At 50.8% G+C, this 16,327-nt stretch overlaps 1 protein-coding gene across 15 annotated transcripts in view; it reads right to left on the reverse strand.

The window, feature by feature from the left end:
• Positions 1 to 16,327, reverse strand: part of adgrb3 (adhesion G protein-coupled receptor B3) — a 920,539-nt gene that overhangs the window by 54,520 nt on the left and 849,692 nt on the right. The gene's annotated exons all lie outside the window — the stretch shown is intronic.

The raw sequence follows: 16,327 nt of genomic DNA on the forward strand, positions 1-16,327 counted from the left end.
GACCATGAAAATTAATCTTCAATTCCACGGTTGGGATTTTCCGGCCGCGTCCACCACTGGGATCGTCTGGTCCCGCCGAAAGTCAATGGGCTTTGGCTGTGCCGTCGAATCTCCCGTGACGGGTTTGACCATGACTGGACCGAAAGAACCTGGCCCATGTCCTTGAAGAGTCTGTGAGGGTGGGTAGGCGGGAGCTTGGTACACTAAAGAAGCATTTTATGTTAAGAATGAAGACTCGAGGGATCAGGACTTCCGGTGGCGTTCGTGAGTGTAGCTGCCGCAGCAAAGAGGCTCCTGTAGGTCCACGAAGCCGGGGCTTTTTCGGGGGATTTTGGTTAAAAAAAAATTAAAGCCCCGCGAAATCGGGAGCAGGAGAACTGGGCCCTCGGGAGAGGAGCGATCCGGCGGCACAGCCCCCCCCTCCCCCCCAACGCACGGTAGCAGAGCGCAGGGCGGGACAAGCGGCGGCCCGGAACGAAGCGGGGGCCGAACCTGCAGAGAGGAAGGAATGGAGGAGCGACCTACGACCAACCCCCCCTCCCCCCAGCAGGAGAGCGTAGGGTCCGACGGGCAGCGGCCCGGACCAAGCAGCAGGGGCTGCAGCGGGGACCGACCGACCCTCCCCCCACTCCACACCGGCGGCGACCACCACGAGGCTGGAACAAAGAGGGACTCCCGACCAGAAGCCTCTCTCGCTCTCTCTAGACCCTGGGTGAGGGAAAAGGAAGGAAAAAATAACTTTTGCAAAAACAAAACTTTGAAATAAAAACTTTTAAAGAGAGGGGGGGGAGAAGGGGGAGAATTTCTTTTTGTACTTTTTACTCTCACCAAAAACAAGTTCTCCTGAAAATAATTTTATAAAAGAGGAAAAATAAAGTGGTAAAGGAGAGAAGGGAGCAGAAAAGAAAAAGGGATGGAAAAGAAAGGGGGGGGGTTAAAAGGAAAAAAAAGGGAAAAAAAAGAAAGGGAAGGGGGAAAATAAATGCCAGAAGGGAGCCAAAGCAGAGGGAGAAGGGGCACCAAAGGCAGACGGGGCAATGGGCGAGCCAGTTCAGACGAGCTAATCAGCGCATGAAGCAGCGGAACGGAAGTATCGCCGCATCAAAAAGAGCTGGACAGACAGGTGCCCTCACCCCCGGGGCCAGGGGGGAACTGGAACTGGAAGGCAGCCTTTGCCGACGCGCTGAGGGAATATCAGCAGGTAAACAAGGCAGAGGTGAGGGCAGACATAGAGGCCGCAGTGCAGGCAGCAATGGCTAAGGCCTGGGCAGAGCAGAGGAGAAACTGGAAGCCCAAAGGGAGAAACTAGAAGCCCAAGGGGAGAAACCGGAAGCCCAAGAGGCGACCATTAAGGAGCTGGAGAAAGCAGCGACTGACATGAGCGACCGGATCACGGCCCTGGAGAGGGAGGTGGCGAGACTGGGCACAACACAGGGGAGCCTGAAGGGCAGTGGACAACCAGGAAAACCGCTCGAGAAGGCAAAATGTCAGGATAGTGGGCCTGCCAGAGGGGAGCGAGGGTAGAAACCCCATGACATACGTGGCTGAGATGCTGGGCAACTTAGTGGGGAGGAAAACCATTCCCAACCCACCAGAAATGGACAGAGCACACCGGTTGCTGCGCCCGAAGCCCAAGGCAGGAGACTCACCCCCCCCCCCACCCCCACGAGGGCAGTTATAGCTAAATTGCACCGGTACCAAGACAGGGAAACAATCCTGCGCTGGGCCAGGAAAAACAGAACCTGCAAATGGGAAGGACACTCCATTAGAATTTACAAGGACATTGGGGCAGACCTAGCCACGAGACGGGCCGAATTTAATAGAGCGAAAGCAGCTCTTCACAAGAGCAACGTGCGTTTTGGTTTGCTGTACCCAGCGAAACTCTGGGTCACATACCAAGGAAGAGAATACTTCTTTACAGTCCCCGCCGAAGAAGCAAACAAGTTCGTCGAGGAACACGGGCTGGAAAACCTGCAGCTAGGGTAGAAATAAGGGGCACCTGGCAAGGGACAACAACATGCCGACGGGGGAGGGGGGTGGGGGTGAGGCAACGGCAGGACCCCCCGCACCTGCCACGGCGTGTGCATCCTGAACAAAGAGCTAACCACTGCCCGAGGGACCGCTTCAGGTGGGAGACCAGGCCCCAGCACGAGGGAACGTGTGTAGCGGAGAAGGGACAGCAGGCGAGAGGGGTGCAGGGTGGGATAGGGGAAGAGTGGGCACAAAACCGCAGAGGCCGGGCAGGGGAGAAGCGAGACAGTAACTCCCGAGAGGGGGGGGGCCACCGCACTAGCAGGAAGGCTAGCGCCGGGGGCACGCAACAAAGCAGGACCGCTGCGAGCCCCCAACAGGGGGGAAGGCGCCAGGCAGGGGTGGGGGGGACCACCCATCAAAGTCGGGAGAGCAAACGGGGACAGGAACAGGGGAAAGAGGGACAAAGGAGGGGTATACGCAGGAGGGGGGGAAAAGGGAGAGACCAGGAGGGGTGGGGGGGGGGGGGACACAGGGAGGGAGAGACCGGGGAGGGGGGACACAGGGAAGGAGGGACAAACAAGGCCAGAAAAGGAACAGGGCCACAAAGTGCCACAACCAAGGACTCGAAACAAGGAACCGCATCAAGCACCCACCCAGTACGGTCTGTGGGCGAAGGGAGCCCCCAGAGTGCAGGGGACTACCCGCGTGGCGGACGCACAGTGGGCAGCCATGTCGGTTGCCCCGGGACAAGGGGAAACCCCGGAACGCAGGGACCCAACCGCATGGGGAGAGCAGCGACAGCGGCCATCCTGGACGGCCCCCTAACAAAGGGAAACCCCGGAGGGCAGGGGCGCGTCCACCAGATAAGTATGGTTAATCCATAATGTTTAGGGCGACAAAGACGGTTACGGACCCAGGGGGGCGGTATGTCATGGTCAGCGGGGCCCTGGATGGGGCACCGGTGGTACTAGTTAACGCGTACGCACCCAACTGGGATGACACGAGCTTCATCAAGATGACCATGGCAGAAATCCCTGACACAGCGACGCATCGACTAATCGTGGGGGCGGGGGGGAGACTTCAACTGTGTACAGGATCCAAAGACAGACAGATCAAACCCCAAAACGGGGAAAACCTCAAGCATGGCGAGGGAACTCAGTCACTTTATGGAGCAGATGGGGGCAGTGGACCCCTGTAGGTTCACCCACCCTGGGGAGAAGGAATTCTCCTTCTTCTCCCCAGTGCACAACATATACACCAGAATTGACTTCTTTGTGGTGGGGAAAACAGTGCTTCCGGGGATAGACAAAGTGGAATACTCCGCACTTGTGATATCAGACCATGCTCCAACTACATGGATGTGAGGCTGGAGACAGGCAGGGCCCAACGCCCCACATGGAGGTTGGATGTTGCCTACTAGCTAACAAGGCCTTCAACAAAAGGATATCGTGGGCCATAGCAGAGTGCATGGAGAACAACCAGAACGGGGAGGTCTCACCCTCCACGTTCTGGGAAGTGCTGAAGGATGTACTATGCGGGGAAATCATCGCTTTCAAAGCGCGAAGAGATAGGGAGGAAAGGGCGGCTAGGCAGCAGCTAGTCGACTCCATACTGGAGGTGGACCGTAAAAACTCTGAGGTCCCTTTCCTGGCGGAAAGGAAAGAGCTACAAAGGAATTTTGGTCTGCTCTCCACCAGGAAAGCAATGCACGAACGCCGCCAGGCACGTGGGACCCTATACGAACACGGAGACAAAGCCAGCTGCCTGTTGGCACACCAGCTGAGAAAGCAGGCAGCCACCAGAGAAATTACACAAATCAGGGGTACCGGAGGCATGTTAGAAACAGAACCAAAAAAGATCAACAAAACCTTCAAGGCCTTCTACCAAGGGCTGTACACCTCAGAGCCCCCAATGGGGGAGTCTGGGATGAAACGGTTCCTTGATGGACTGGACATACCAGTCGTGGGGGAGGGCAGAAAATGGGGCCTGGAAGCACCACTAGCACTGGGAGAGATCATGGACAGCATTAGCTCCATGCAGGCGGGGAAGGTGTCGGGACTAGATGGGTTCCCGGCGGACATGTACAAAAACGTTGCGACAGCACTGGCCCCGCACCTGCGGGAGATATTCACAGACTCGCTAGGTAGGGTCACACTGCCACCCACGCTAACAAAGGCCTCAATCTCGCTGATACCTAAAAAAGACAAAGACCCAACGGAATGTGGAACATACAGACCCATCTCACTGCTCAACGCGGATGCCAAAATATTGACCAAAATCCTAGCCAAAAGGCTCGAAGACTGTGTACCTGAGGTGGTCGCAGAGGACTAGACAGGCTTTGGCAAAGGTAGACAGCTTACCTCGAATATCAGGTGCCTGCTGAACGTGATCATGACCCCCTCCGGGGAGAGAATACCAGAGGTGATAGTCTCCCCAGACGCAGAAAAGGCCTTCGACAGAGTTACTGGAGCGGTTTGGGCTTGGAACAGGGTTCACCTCCTGGGTAAAGTTCTTATACAACGCGCCCATGGTGAGCATACGGACCAACGATACCAACTCCCGATACTTCCAGCTGCACAGGGGCACCAGACAAGGATGCCCACTGTCCACACTGCTGTTCGCTCTTGCGATCGAACCACCAGCAATCGTGCTCAGAGCAGCAAAAAGCTGGAGGGGGATCCGAAGAGGAGGCAGAGAGTATAGAGTCTCACTCTAAGCAGATGACTGCTCCTCTACATCTCGGACCCACAGAGTAGCATGGATGGAATCATCGCGCTCCTGAAAGAGTTTGCCGCCTTCTTGGGCTCAAACTCAACATGAGCAAAAGCGAGATCTTCCCAGTACACCCACAAGTAGGGGGGGGGGGGGGGGGGGGGGGGGGGGGGGCAGCACAAATGGGACTGCCGTTTAAAAAAGCCCGAGACAAATTGTGGGGATCCAAATAGCCCATGACTGGAAAGGGATCCACAAATGGAACCTCACCAGTCTGACGGACTTGCAAAGATGGAACACATTCCCACTCTCCCTCGCAGGGAGAGTCCAGACGATCAAAATGAATGTACTGCCCTCTTCCTACTTAGATCCATTCCGAATTACATCCCCAAGGCCTTTTTCAAAGCGCTGGACAAACTAATCATGGCGTTTGTATGGGGGGGGGGGGGGGGGGGGAATGCTAGTATCCCAAAGAAGGTCCTACAAAAAACTAAATCCAGGGGGGGGCTAGCCCTCCCAAACCTACAATGCTACCACTGGGTGGCGACGGCCGAGCGAATAAGGGGATGGATCAAGGAGCCAGAGGCCAAGTGGGTGCACGCGGAGGAGGCCTCCTGCATGAGGACCTACCTCTGGGCCCTCACCACGGCAGCACTCCCATCCCCACCCGAAAAATACACCAGAAGCCCAGTGGTGATAGCCACCCTCCAATCCTGGAACCAACTACGGCAGCAACGTGGCCTGACCAAAATGTCGGACAAAGCTCCCATCTGCAACAACCATAGATTCACACCAGCACTGACTGACGCCACCTTCAAAAGGTGGGGGCAGGACGAGGGACACTGACAGTCAGGGACCTATACACGGACGGCACGATCGCAACACTGGACGAACTGACAGAGAAATTCCAGCCAGCCAGGAGGAACGAGCTAAGGTATCTGCAGCTCAAAAACTTCCTACGAAAGGAGACAAGGACGTAACTGCCATGACAGACACTACTGGAAGAACTACTGGACGCAAGCATACTACATAAAGGAAACTGTAGTGACATGTATGACCGACTGATAGAAAGGGCCGACACCGTACTGGAACCAACAATAAAGAAATGGGGATTGAGATAGGTGGGGACTCTGGAGCGAAGCACTGCAAAGGGTCAACTCCACCTCCACGTGCGCAAGGCTCAGCCTGACGGCTAAAAGTGGTACATAGAGCCCACTTAACAAGAACCCGTATGAGTAGGTTCTTCCCGGAGGTGGAGGATAGATGTGAATGGTGCCAAGGAGGCCCGGCCAACCACGTCCACATGTTCTGGTCTTGCCCCAGACTTGCAGGGTACTGGACAGCCTTCTTCGAGGCAATGTCCAAAGTGGTGGGGGTGAGGGTGGAGCCATGCTCGAAAGTGGCGGTCTTCGGGGTTTTGGACCAGCCAGATCTATTCCTGGGGAGGAGGGCGGATGCCCTTGCCTTTGCCTCCCTGATCGTCCGCTGTAGATCGTCCGCCTGTTCGGCTGGCGGTCAGCAGCACCACCCAAAGCTGCAGACTGGCTGACCGACCTCTCGGAATCTCTCCAAATGGAGAAAATCAAATTCGCCAACCGAGGTTCAGACGATGGCTTCCACAGAACGTGGGAGCCATTCACGCGACTGTTCTGGGACCTGTCTGTGGCCAACGAACAAGCGGAAGAATAGCCAGGTAGCCAAGAATCAGGGGAAAGTAGCCAAAGCATGAGAGGGAGAGACGGGAGGGGGGGGGGGGGGGGGGGGGGGGTCAGCTAAATCTAAGAGGAAAGAAAGGTAAACCACAGGAGGAGGTGGGGGGGGGGGGGGGGGGGGGGGGGAAGAGACAGGGAAGAAGAGAGAACCAGGAGGGAAGAATGGCAGAAGCGGAGGTGAGCGCAAGACGGCAGCGAAACCCGCCCGGGAGAAGCAAGTGAGAATACCAACACCAAACCCATTCGAGTATTGCCCACTGTAATTGTTTCTCCGGCACCTAAATGTATATTTACCTCCCCAGTCCCCACCCGCCCCCTCCCCCCCGCAAACAGTCGCCTTACTTATGTGTTGTAAATAATTTTGCCAGGTGTACAGAGTTGCTGCTGTTGAGCTGATGCACAATACCCTACCAGTTATTCTATTTCATATTTTATTGTATTTTTTTATTATTCACTACTTTTTTTTCTTTATGTTGGGGTGTGCCCTTCTCTTCTATATATGTGTATATATATATATACAATATATATGTTTCTTATCCTGTGTACATAACGGTAAATATACTTTGTTCAAAAACCCAATAAAAAACATTTATATTAAAAAAAAGAATGAATACTCGAAAAGCCATGCAGTCAATTGTTCTTCTTCAGTCCACACCCTTCAAATGTCAAATTGCATTTATATAGCATTTTTAACATAGCAAAGCTTCCTGAGGTGTTTCGATGCAGGAGCTCAGTCAATCAAAGGTTCCACACGGAGCCACATAAGGAAATATCAAGAGAGTGTGACCACAGGGTTTGTCAAAAAGGAAGGTTATACAGAAGCATTTTCAACGAGGAGAGGTCGGAAGTTGGAGAGATTTAGGGGAGGAATTACCCAGGTACCTGAAGGCACAGCTCCCAAAGGTGCTGCAACGACAATCAGGGATGCTCAGGGACAGAAGGAACTCTAAGTTCTCCGAGGGCTGGAGCAGGTTACAGGGATAGGAAATGTCGAGGGCTTGGAGGGATTTGAAAACCGGGATGAAAACGTTTAATCAACCTGTTTCTGGGAACGGACACTATACAAAGATATACAGAGGAAGTATATAAAGGTAGTACCAAGTTAGGGATGGCAAGCATCTACATATACCCCATAACACAGGTTGTCAGAACTAATCTGTCAAAGGTATCCTTGATAAACATACAAAGAGTGCTTGGTTGCTTATTGGCCAAGTTGGCCACCATGGTTTTGGCACCATGGGTAATCTGAAGGCTGACTAAACGGTTTTCAGTGGAAATATTGCAGCAATTTCGGAGGAAAATAATGATCCAATTCTGCCCAGTAATCTGTTGAATAAACCAAGGGACAATAACTTCCTGATCGAAATTAAACCCCAATTCTGGAGGAGCACTCTGTCAGAATGCAAAATCGAACATGGGTCATCGAGAGAGGCTTTGCCGTTCACTGGCCCTCTGAGCCAGGACACAAGCTAACAGACATAGCTTTTGCTGTTCAAATTTTCACTCATGCCTTCATAGTAGTTCCCATGGTGAATATGTTAAGTTGGGGACGGTTAAAATAAGAATTCAGTTGGGACCGAATGAGCACAACATTTCCAAATAACTAATGCAGATGCTGGAAATCTGAAATATTTTGGACTGTGGGAAGAAACCGGAGCACCCAGAGGAAACCCAGGCAGACACGGTCCATCGAGTCTGCACCGGCTCTTTAAAAGAGCACCCTATCCAAGCACACACCTCCACCCTATCCCCATAATCCACTAACCCCACCCAACACTAAGGGCAATTTTGGACACCAAGGGCAATTTAGCATGGCCCTTCCACCTTTGGACTGTGGGAGGAACCGGAGCACCCGGAGGAAACCCACGCACACACGGGGAGAACATGCAGACTCCACACAGACAGTGACCAAAGTCGGGAATCGAACCTGGGACCCTGGAGCTGTGAAGCAATTATGCCAACCGCTATGCTACCGTGTGAAGCAACAGTGCTACCATGTCGCCCCTATTCTGAAGTGATCAACTATTGGGGTATTTTGCTTTTGATGCAAGCCTTGTAAAGTGCAAAATTCTAATTTGTACCTTAATTCATTGTATCTTAATATCATTGTACCTTAATGCTCACTTTTGACTTTTTCCAGCACATTTGTTCCCATGTGGTTCTCTCAGGAATGCAGAGCGAGCTGGTATCTCGCCATACAAACTCAGCTATTTTTTCCTGTGAACTCAGAGTGATTATTTTGCAGCTTCGTCGCTTGGCACTGACCGAAGTCGGCATTTCAGACGCATGGGAACATGACAAAGAAACGCAAAATTCCAAATTGGCCAGGGTAATCTGCAGGATGTCTGAAAGTCAAGTGCCTGCCTGCTGAAGCTACCGCTGAAGAAGGCTGTGAAAGAGGAGCAAAGAAGCCATAGATGGGGAAGAAACCGATGTTGGAGGACTTGTACACTGAAACAGGAGACCACATGCATCACTTCTTACCCTGAAGACACCTTCACATGCCTTCCCCAGAAACTGTGGAGCCAAGTGAATGCTTGTGTGTCATGGAGGAGTGGAATGAAGAACTAAAACTCTGTCCAAATTGAAATGGTCACAACGTTTCAGAGGTGCGTGGTGGCACAGTACAATTTTGAGCAATGTCACCTCCTACTTGGGCGACTGTGATACTTTCTCCGTGTCAGCGTGGGTTTTCTGCAAGAGCTCCGGTTTCTTCCCACAGTTCAAAGATTCCCACAGTGCAAGTCAAGTTAATTAGCTGTGTTAAAGTTGACCCCTAAGCGTCCAAAAACATTCGTTGGGGTTATGGGGCCTTAGGTAGGGTCCTCTTTCAGAGGTTCGGTGCAGACTCAACACTGCACTATAAGGATCCTATGACAATCATAGACATTTGGCTTTGGGTGCTGCCTCCTCATGTGTGGGTGGCAGGGAAACCAGGGGGTAAATTGCAATTCTGGGCACAGGCAACTGAATCACCTGTTGATGACAAAAAACATGATCCTGAAGAGAAAGGGAAGGGGGAAAGAAAAAAAAAAGAGGAGTTCAATAGCCTCCAAATAAAATGAAAAAAATCCTTTCTGATTCAAGAAGGGTGTCAATATTCTGAACGTGGACATCTGACTGCATAAGATAATATCTCATTGTTTCTAAACTGCAGTATGTAAAAAGCTTGGGAATTGAACCTTCCGGATGAAATTGCTGTTGAGAGGTGAAATTGAACTCAGCAAAATAAATGATTCGTAAATACTTCTTTTGCGGGAAGCTTTTAGGGAGTAGAATAGTCCTCAACTGAAATTAGGTCCCAGTATTTGAGAAGAATATAATTTAACATCAAAATGGAAACACAAGAAACTCCATTAGATTCAAAAAGGCAAAAGACAGGGCACTTTCAGCAAAAAACTTGGGAAATCTCGTGGGTATTTCGTCATTCTGTTATTTCGAGATGTGCTGGGTGTAGATCATTGCTAACTGAATCACAGTCCTTTCAATTCTCTCTCAACAAGATCATTCAGCATTAACTAACCCCACCTTTACATCTCTGCTCAGGAATCTGAAGCTAGCTGTTATTGGAAAAGCAACTAAAACGGTTCAATTCAATCAGCCCCCATCACTATTAAATTGCTATTAAATGATTCTCATCTCAATTGATATGCTGCACTTACTGCACTTTCACAGACACTATAATCCAGTTCTGATGCAAAGAATCATTATATTTCCGCAGGTATTGTGTGGCCTTTGAAGATGGACAAAAGAGATGTTTGCTCTGTGACTCTGTGCCCATACAGCCATCTGAACAGCCTTGCGGTATCCACATATCTGGCATGTTCACTCATTTTCCAATTGGACCTCTGGGACTGAAGAGGCAGCTTGAGGGATCCATGTTGACTGGGTTGTCGGAGCACTGGTTTAGAAAGCGTGGGGGTAATTGTTGTAGAGCGTTAAGTTGATTATGGGCAGTGTAACCTTTTGAAGTACCTGGAGAGCCCCATCCTTTAACATACACAGTGGTTGTTTTCAAAGACATCCACCATTACAGTCACTAAATCAAGTATGATGGTGAGGCTTGCTTCTGTCTGAAATATTACAGTGAACTTTCATTCAGTCTCTATGTAGAGGTGAAAAGATCAGCAATTGACATTTCTTGGCCCGGGATATACCTCTCTTTGGGCGCATACATTTAAGGTAAGGAGTAGGAGATTTAGAGGGGCTTTGAGGAAAAGATATTTCACCCAGAGGGTGGTAGGAATCTGGAGCTCACTGCCTGAAATTTAAGAAGTATTTAGATGAGCACTCTAGACACTATAACATACAAGGCTGCAGACCAAGTGCTGGAAAATGGGATTAGAATAGATAGGTGCATAAACGATGGGCCGAAGGGCCTGTTTTTGTGCTGTAAAATTCCAGTACCATTCTTTTTCCATTCGATTAGTGGTAACATCGGGCTGAATTTATACAATATCCTTTACCTCTTATCTACCCTATTAACATTGAGCTCAATTGTGCCGTTAATGGCTAATCTAACCAATGTTAAGTGGGATCTCTCTGCTTTTGTATGACTCACTACACAAAATACATGATGGGCGGTATTCTCCCCCACCACGCCGAGTGGGAGAATCGGCGGGGCGCCGCACGAATCACGCCACGCTGCCCCGACCCCCGCACACGATTCTCCCACCCCCCCACCCCCGAAACCAGCGGCGTGCGAATCGAGCCCGGCCGCTTGGAGAATCGCCACAAACGGTGAGCGGCGATTCTCCACACTGGGTGGGCCGAGCGGCTGCTCTGACACGACAGGGTCCCACCGGCGCCGTCCACCCCTGGTTGCTGCTGGCGGGAACTCTGCGGGAACACTCGGGGGTGGGGGGGTCTCCTTCACCGGGGGGAGGGGGGGACCTCCAGATGGGTCTGGCCTCCAATAGGGGCCCACCAATTGGCAGGCCGGCCTCCTCCTCCCCCCCCCCCCCACAGGCCTACATTCCGCCGCGGCCGGCTCCTGAACACCCATGCCATATTACGTCGGGGCCGCCGCGTGTAAGAAGTTCCCCGCACATGCGCAGGATGGCGCGGCCCAACTGCGCATGTGCAGGATTGAGCTGCCCCAACTGCGCATGCGCGGGTTGGCGCCGCGCACATCTGGCACCGCGTAGGGACGCTGGAGTGGCGTGAACCACTCCAGCGCCATGCTGGCCCCCTGTGGGGGCCAGAATATGTCGAGCCCAGGGCCTGTTCACGCTGTCCGTTCACGACGGCACGGGCACTTGGTCCGCGGAGCGGAGAATCGTCCCCAATAGATTTGCAGATGGCATCATTAAGGCAGTGTGGAACATTAATGTGGCCCCGTCCGTCTGATAGACTGTCAACTTTTAACTGAAAGTTGCTCAGTTGAAGTCATCTAATAATTCAATTCTTTCAGTCACTTATTCCCAGTTACCGGAGTTATTTCATAGAACATTACAATTATTTCACAGCATCATAGAATCCCTATAGTGCAGAAGGAGGCCATTTGGCCCATCGAGTCTGTACCTACCCTCCAAAAGAGCACTCTACACCCCAGCCCACTCCCCGCCCAGCACGTACTATAGCCATAACCTTGTGGTAAGATGGATAGTGGCCTGAATTCTCGGCTTGATATAAAATTGGATGCTTTAAATTAAGAATTGGACATTCTAAAGTAATCCTCACTCAGTTCCAGGCAGGCCTAATGGGTATTCTAACAACCAAGATCAAATCTACTGAACAGGGACAGACAGTTGAGCCAAGTCTGGGCCTGCCCTGTCAACAAGACATCAGGAGATAATCGGTCCCATTTGAATGGATTGCCCAGATAAAGCTAGACTTTCTGGCACCCAGTTTTCCTGCCTTTACTGTATATGGAGAGCGGTTATGTGGAAACAATACACCTAGAGATGGACTCCTGGGGGGGGGGGGGGGGGGGGGGGACAGGGAGGGGGGGGGGGGGGTGGGGGGGTTCCTGGTGTCCTGCAGAGTTGCAATCAGCAACACTATTGGGTATTATGGCCCTTACCCTGATATCTCATTGGTTGAGGGCCAGAGGCCTTTCTGGAAAGGTGCGGAGAGGGGAATAAAGATTGACCACATGGACCCTCCCCAGTGAAGACCCATCTTCACGGATGAAGACCCCGAGACAAGTCAGACTCAGTGATTGGACCCACAGCTTGACTGAGTTCATGGGCTTGGTAGCATCAAGAATCTTGGGATTATTTCTTATTGTTTGGGATAATTTAAGACTGTTTTACCATGTTTAATAAGAAATTTGGTTGAATCATAAATTTGTATTTGTCTTTTGTTCATCTTGCAAATAAGGACGCCTGGGTAAAACATTTGAGTAATAAACTGGGTGAAGTGTCTGACGTTTGACAGACAACCTAACCTGCAAATCCGTGGACCCTTAGGGGCAATTTAGCATGGCCAACTCACCTCACCTGCACATCTTTGGACTGTGGAGGAAACCCACGCAGACATGGGAGAAAGTGCAAACTCCACACTGACAGTCACCCGAGGCCGGAATTGAACCCGGGTCCCTGAAACTGAGAGGCAGCAGTGCTAACCACTGTGCCACCGTGCCGCATTGCTTTAACCTTTAGCCCAATGAAATTATCAGGAGTAGATTGTATATGTGCTGGCTTGGGTCCTTTTAATCGATTGGACAGTTCAGGATCAGCTGAATGATACAACATGGAGGGCTAACGTTTACTGGGTCAATCACTTATCTCATAGGAACAGGAGAAAGTTATTGATATCGATATTGTTCTTGCTTTCTTTTAGATCATGATTGATCTGTACCTTAAATCCATTTACTTGCTTTTGGCCAATTTCCCTTGGTAACCTTACCCAATAAAGGTCTTCGTATTGAAACTTGCAATTAGCCCCCAGCATCCAGAGTAACGCCACCCTTTGTGCAAAATTAAAATTCTGCTCCCTGATGTCACTCCTGGATGGTCCAGCACTAAATTTAAGGCTGCGCTCTCTTGTTCTGTATTCTCCCGACAGTAGAGTTTATTTCTCTGTATCTATCCTTTCAAACTACTTTATCATTGTAAACATTTTAATTCGCTTGGCCCTTAACCTGCTAAACTTAAGGGATGCAGACAAAGTTTATGCAACCTTGCCTCATAATTTAATCCTTTCAGCCCAGAAATAATTCAGGGGAATTTTCCCTCGACCCCTTCCAAGCCATCCCCTTTCCCAAGATCTCAGGACCCTTTTGGACGAAACAGCAAATTATTTGTACGTTATCCATTTAAGTATAGCCTTGGGAAGCCCAATCAAAGACTGGGTGATACTTTGATGGATATCTTTATTAGGTCAGGAAATATAATGTTGTAATGGCTTCTCTTCCCACATGTCCACTGTTACCTCTCGTGTCTTATAAGGATCTATCTTTGGTCCACTCCTACTTCTCATCCACTTGAAACTTCAATGTCGTGTTCCACATGCAAGCTCGCAACACCCAGCTCTACTTTCATCATCACCTCTCTCGAACCCACCAGTGGCTATTATTTGCCACACTGCTTGCGCAACATCCAATACTGGCTGAACATAAATCTCTGCTTAAGTATTACTTTTGGTTCCCTCCACAAATTCTGTCTCCTTGCCACAAACTCCATAGATTCCCCCATCAGAGGAAACTCGCAGCATCTCCACCTTGTCAAATTCCTTTCTAAACCCCAATGAGTATAGGCCAAACCCGCTCAATCTTTTCTCATAAAATAACCATTCAGTTTTCAGCCATCGAATCTGCCTCCTGAACGTTCTCTGAACTTCTTCTGATGCCAAATATATCCTTTCTTAAGTAAGGAGATAAAGCTGTACAGAGTACTCCAGGTGCAAGAAACTATCAGGGCAGAGACAGCAAGCAAGTGGAATTACAGGGCGAAATTCTCCGCCCCCCACGACGGGTGGGAGAATAGCGGGAGGGCCTTCCCGACATTTTTGCCGCCCTCCCGCTATTCTCCCACCCCCCCGCCGAAGTCCCGACCCGAATCGCTGCCGCCGTTTTTTTACGGCCGGCAGCGATTCTCAGCTGTTAGATGGGCCGAAGTCCCAGCCCTTTCCGCCGTTTTCACGAACGGCAAACACACCTGGTCTTGCCGTTCGTAAAAACGGCGTCACCAACTCGCTTTTTATAACCATGGCACCGATTGGCACGGCAGTACCACGGCCGTGCCAAGGGTGCCATGGGCCCGCGATCGGTGGGCACCGATCGCTGGCAGCGGGCCCGATGCCCGCGCACTACTTGTCCTTCCGCCGCCCCGCAGTATCCATTCGCGGGGCAGCTGAGGGGCAACCCAGCCCGCGCATGCGCGGGTTGGAGTCTTCCAAACTGCGCATGCGCGGCTGACGTCATATGACGCGTCAGCCGGCGCTAACTCCGGTAAGCGGGCTTAACGATTTTCGTTAAGCCCGTCTTGCCGGAGCCTACGGCGTCGGGCTGCTAGCCCCGACCGGGGACCAGAATCGGTCCCCCGTCGGGAAGGGGCGCGCTGCCGTAAAACCCGCCGGGGTTTTACGGCAGCTTTACGATTTCTCCCGTTTTGGGAGAATCTCGCCCACAGAGTCCAATTTACTCAACCAGCCTGTGTTTGAAAAAGCCAAAACAAATTGACTGCAGTTAGATGTGATTCTGTAATTGGGCAGCGCTTGCTGCACAATCCTGAGTATGCTGATAGATGCACCTACAATCAATTAAAGATAGTAAGTGGAGATCCTAATGTGGCTCATTTATGTTTGCTGGAAGTGACATGCATTCCTATGCAGATACACAGTCTCTGCAAATAAAAGGAATACTTTCAACCCCTACGCTGTCTTTGAATTACCTGGAGCTTGGGGAGCTTACAGTTCCTCAGTGTTTTCTCCATGGCAACATCTAAGCCAATCACAGTTACATTGCCAACCAATCAGTACCCTTTTCTCCTGCAATATAAATTGTTGTGATTGTTTGAAATTTGGCATTCTTGTGCTTGTCCTTGAGGATGCAGGATGAAATGCTTCAACAACACGTTTTGCTTTTCAGAAGAATATTGAAGTCCAATTTTAGTATACCCTCCATGATGCCTCAGACATTTTCAATGATGTCCACCTCCATGGGAAGATTGGTCATCTGGATGAAGAATCTGACACAGGTGAGGAACCAAGTTCATACTGGCCTGCACACTCTGGGCTAGATTCTCCGCCGGCAGGATGCTCCGATTTGCCGACGGCATGGGGCTGCCCCACAATGGGAAACCCCATTGCCCAGCTGGCAAAATGGAGAATCCCAATGGCGTGCCGCACCATATTTGGTGCGGCGGGACGGAGAATCCCGCCCGTTGTCTTCCCCTTTACACCTTAGTCATTCAGCGACCCACGGAAGTGCAGCAAAGTACCCTCTGGTTTACCTTCCCTTGGCAGTTAATGGTAGGGCTCCTCACACAGAACGGTCATATCCTTAGAGGATCGCTCTTGTCTCCAAGGGACCATCCACTGACTTTTTGAAGGCATGAAGATTTGTGTGAGATGGGATTGGTGCGGAATGAATATATATTGGCAGCTTCCCGAGTGTCGCGCAAAACATGTGTGAAAACATTTGACTGGTTATCAACTAGCTGAATATTGATGGGGTAGAATCACTTTCAAATGATAACTACAGATCTGAGGGAGCTTTCACAGTCAGAGTACAGTCCATGACCCGCTATACCTATAGAAATCCAATCACTGCAGTATATCCAATAAGTTGTGGCCTTGACTAGCCTCAGTATCAGTGGATCACCAGGAGATCCCTGGAAGGAACCAGAGGCAAATTAATTCAGGGCCGTGGTGACCTTAACGGCCAAAGAGCAGTAAATGACTCAAAGAAATGCTGAAAGACATTTAGCGCCCATCAAGTGGCAATGCTAGTGAATCTGATTCTGCTGATACTGATGAGATTA

Source organism: Scyliorhinus canicula, chromosome 6, assembly GCF_902713615.1.
Source record: "Scyliorhinus canicula chromosome 6, sScyCan1.1, whole genome shotgun sequence".
Taxonomy (NCBI): Eukaryota; Metazoa; Chordata; class Chondrichthyes; order Carcharhiniformes; family Scyliorhinidae; genus Scyliorhinus; species Scyliorhinus canicula.